Here is a 5,372-nt window from a genome sequence, read left to right on the forward strand (position 1 = left end):
AGTGCATGCAGGAACTTAAAAGTGGGGTTTCTTGTGATGAATGATTAACTGGTCAACCTGAATCCAATGTTACATAACCATGAGAAATTCCACCTTCTCCTAAACTCTGCTTCACAGAATCACCATCCCAGAAATGATATTTCTAAAATAAAACATAGAACAGTTATATTATATCCTGCATTCTGGTTTTCAATTAACCTCTGGAGCAACAGGAAAGGGTAAATAAAAGACCTCATTTGAAAGAGAGAGAGAAAGAGAGAGAGAGAGAGAGAGAGAGAGAGAGAGAGAGAGAGAGAGAGAGAGGACCACACTCTACATCACAACAGTGGTGTGAGTCAATACACCATTTATAAAGGGTTCATGAGTCAGTATGCATTACTCGTGTGTATTTTAATGAGAGAATATATGCTTTCATTTTGGTGTCTAGTTGTGGCCCAAATATGAATGCACTGCTTTGATAATATACATAGACCTACACAAACACCCAAAGCAGCCAATGGAATCTTTTCTATAGCTTTGAATGCTTGTCACATATTATCAGGTGTCAAATATATTTTACTTCTTTACTTTTCTTTCCACCATATCCACCAATATTAGGAAAGTTCTTTAGACCATAGGGAAAGTCATCTTCCATGTGTAATTGTGTTCCCTCCAACATAAATCATACATTTATAGGAGACACTGTTTGGTGTTACATCCTCATTACACCATTCTCTTGTTTTTTAATAAACATTTATTTGATCAGCATGTCCAATTGAAACTGAAATTGACTTTCACAGTCAAAGCACCATAATATGATTATTTCATTATGTTCTCTCCAGCTCACTGCTTCGTTCCTTTCTTCTTATTTTTTAAGGCAGTAATTAATCAATTTTTGCTCTGAATAAACTGGCTCTCAACATTTCTGATATGGATCTCATCTCCCCAAAAGATTGGAATATTTTAAACCTCTTGATGTCCCCTGGTGGAGATTATTATACATTCTATACTGCACATTCAGATGACATTTATTTTTCTCTCTCAGTTGCATTCAGCCTATTACAATTCCTCAGTTATAGAATCCAAAGTGGAATGTTTTGTATCACAGTTGTAATAGACACTGTGTCAATGTTGACATGTTCAGATCAGTACTTGGAACACTGTATACCAGTGGAGGCTGGTGGAGGTAGAAGGTGAAGGACTAGCTCATTGTAATCATTTCTACTGTACCTCCTCCAGCCTCTCCTGTTGTACACTTCTCCTGTTTAGTATTGAAGGAGGCTATCCTTGGAATGTCTTGAGTCAGCAGCCCTGTCTCCCAACTAATACATTGACTATAAGCTGCACCCACGCACTGGCACTGAGAGAGGGAGAGATTCATCACCATCACCATTACCACCACAAATAGAGCCAGGAAATGAGACTGGGGAACTTATAATGACTTTGTTAAGTATCCATTACAGAGTCTATTTTACTGCATTCATGGACAATGGTTCATGAACTTGATCTACTTCATAGCATTTATTTATGCATTTACTAATGGGCACATCTTTAGTATGTCTTGTGCTGGGAATGCTACCTGACAGAGTTGCAATACTTTAATTTGACACAATTGATATTGCTTTGAGGGCCACATTTCTAAAATGTTTGTTCTGACACTTTTCTTAGCATTAAGATATCTATATAGACATATGACACTATCCTTGTCATGCATGGCTAAGTAAAGATACTCCATTTTCAGAAATAATCTGATAGATCAAACTGTGCATTAACCACATTTGATCTGTATCAGGAACAATTAGATTCAAGAGATTTGAGTGTAATCTCTAACCTCCATTCAGAGTAATCCCTGCTCAAATGTTTTTTTTCTTTTCTAAATTGACGTGAACTTTCAGAAGTGTACTTCCAACCAATTGATTTTTTTAAGCAAGAGGAGGATAGACACGTCCACATTTACCACTCTCTCCCACTCTCTCTCGGATTTCTGTCTAATTGACAGTTTGAGTGGAAAACGTTCGTACACGGATGCAATACAATGCACTTTACAGGAAGAATTAACTCAAAAATGTCTCAAAATGTATATGTTCGGGGGGATCGTTTCTGCAGAACAAAGAATACGTTCTGTGTGAACGTGTTATCTCGTTATACTGGCAGGTAAATAGGAAAGGCAGAACCAAAAGTAAAGTTAAGTGTACTGAGATGGCGTGAATCTAAATCCAGAATCTAAATAAAAAATAAACACTAGTTTGTGACTATGTTTTTCATTCATCAATGTATTGCCTGTATGCCTGTAATATAGCAACGGGCATAACACATTCTATGCACAGTGGCAATCTGACTGGCAATTTGTTGAAGACAAATGGTTTCATATAAGGATGAAGTTCTATCAGAAGAAAACGTTGGATAATAATGCTCTAAACAAGCAAATGATAACTGTGCTTTTCAAGCCGATCTTTTAATTAAATTGTTTTTAAAAATAGCAAAAAGAAAAAAGGAACACCTGAAATAAATGTTTTTAATGTGAAAGTCACTCAAGTAAGGTCTGACATTAAAAACTTAGAAATTGACAACTTTTCAACTTGAATTAAATTGCCAATCTTTTTTTGTATAGTAATTACAGTATCTGCAGTGCACCTAATCTGTTTTAAATTGGGTCTCTCCAGTAACGTAAAGGCAATTTCCAATTAAATGAACTCTAAAAAATGAAAAGGTTTAAGAATAATATGTGAATCTAAAATGCCTCACAGTGAGGATAATGTCACCGTTTCCATTTATGCCTGGCAGAAGATACAATATGGCAACTGAGAGGAAGGGGAACAGGAGGAGGCCAGGGAGGACGAGCAGGGACAAGGGTGAGAGGGAGGTGGAGTAGGTGCACAGGGAAGGAGAGAAAAGAGGAGTAGGGTGAAGGGAGAGAAAATGTGGAGGACAGGAACAGAAGAGCAGGAAGAAAGGGAAGAAAGTTCACTTTGAGTCCATTTGCCCACAGTTGATAAACTGTGATAAAAGTTAAAGTTGTTCAACTGCACTGCAACAGATAAACACGATATATTGCCGGAGGCATAAATTAATGAAAGTGACCAGTCAGAAATTGACACAAGAATGCAAGGCAAAGTGTCAGGTAGCCTCAAAGTGGAATACAGCAAAAATGTTAACTTACAGAAGTTGATTTACAGTCCTGGCACCAGTGGTTGGCAATTTGATAATCTCCTCAACAGACTGAGAATGAAGAGCTAACCTAACAGTCACAAGCATTGTTTGGATAGGCAGCAGAATTCAGGGGTCATTTTGAGGTAGTACCAGGGATTTACAGTAGGATTTGATAAATGAGATTATCTCATTATCTCATATCTAAGACAAGTCTAAAATAAATATGGTCAAGCCTTTCAGGTAGTGATATTTGGTGGCACAGAAAAGCACATATTAAATTGCTTGACCGCGTAGTTAGCATGCATTACAATGTTTTGGGAACCCAGAGCTGGCAGGACTAAAATAAGAAGACATCAAGTCAAAGTCAGAAATAAGAAGATATTAAGCCTCATTAGAAGGTACAGTAGGCCTCCCTCAAGTGGTACATGTTTTAGTTCTTTCCATTATTACACTATTACCAGAGCAAAATAACATTTGCAGAGAGACATACCATGCTCTACATGGATATCCATGCTGTACTTGGATACGCTGGCTAAACATGATGAAGAGCATGCAAAAATAGAGCTTTTATCATGACGATTTATTTTGAATGCAGTGATCTCTAGGTGTAATTATTATTGCTACACGGGACTCTCTTGCTGTATGTAATTGCCCTCTTTAGTGAAAGAATAAACACCATTATCTAGTGTGCTAATGCATCCACCTATCATCATCTGTTGTGTCTGGTTCCACAAACAGGCATTTTGCTATTTGTTTTTTATGTCCATGCACCAACCTCACCAAGTCAATTTCCTGTATGTGCAAATATACTTGGCCACATAAAAGAATTCTGATTCTGATTCTGATTCTGATTCATTTATTGTTACACAATGGACCTGAATGTTATTTTTGGACTCACAAGACAACATAACATCAATCTAGCTACATACAGTATACAGCAATGTATTAACTACCCTTTCCTATTTTAAAAAGTACACTTTTTTCTCCTTTCTGACACAAAATAAGAATTCAATGTGAAGTGCCACTCATTCTTCTAAATGTTTCAGGAGCTGTACTCGTTGGATCTGTAGTACACACACACACACACACACACACACACACACACACACACACACACACACACACACACACACACACACACACACACACACAGGTACATATACCGTAACATTATGTTGTGGGGATGTTTCTCTTCAGCGGGGACTGGGCAATTGGTCAGGATTGAAGGGAAAATGGATGCTGCCAAGTACACCCAAATTCTTGAGGACAACCTGCTAGACAGCTGAAGATGGGCAGGCCATTCACCTTCCAACACGACAACGATCCTAAACACACCGCCAAAAGAACAACGCAGTGGCTTAAGGATAGAAAGGTGAATGTCCTTGAGTGGCCAAGTCAGAGCCCTGACTTAAATCCGATAGAAAATCTGCGGATGGACTTGAAGAGAGCAGTCCATCGCCGCTCAACACAGAATTTGACTGAACTCGAACAATTCTGCAAGGAAGAATGGGCAAATATTCTCCAATCTAGGTGTGCAAAGCTAGTAGAGACATATCCAAACAGATTGATGACTGTAATTGCAGCAAAAGGTGGCTCTACAAAGTATTAAATCAGGGGACTGATGACTTTTCCAACCCTGTTATTCTTGTTTTTCATTTTTTATACATTTTCAGAACTGTCGCCTTTTTTTCATTAGTTTGTTTTTTTAATGGGTTTTGATTTCAGGCTGTACAACAAATATAGTAACTATTTCAAAGGGGTATGATGACTTTCTATAGGCACTGTAGGAACAGCTTTTATTCAGCTCAACAATGAGTTCTCTTGCTCTCAATCCAAGGTGAAAGTCTTATGCCCAGAAGAAAGTCATTAATGCATAACTATAGTCCTTGAAAGGCCTCCTATCATACAGTTTCACAGGCCCCTATATGAGTGAATGAGTATAGAAGAATAATTAAACATGTAAACAAGAGTGAGAATGGAGAAATAATCAGTCAGTCTTCAACTGTATTATCAACAGTTAAAACGTTTGTGCTCCATAGCTGTACTTTCTGAACTTTGGAGAATAATATTGGAAGTTCACCCCGCCAACTTCAGGAGGTGATTTATAATGTAGTACTGTATGTGTATGTGTATGTGTGTGTGTATGTGTATGTGTGTGTATGTGTATGTGTATGTGTGTGTGTGTGTGTATGTGTGTGCGTGTGTGTGTGTGTGTGTGTGTGTGTGTGTGTGTGTGTGTGTGT

This window comes from Argentina silus (assembly GCF_951799395.1).
Source record: "Argentina silus genome assembly, chromosome: 10".
NCBI lineage: Eukaryota > Metazoa > Chordata > Actinopteri > Argentiniformes > Argentinidae > Argentina > Argentina silus.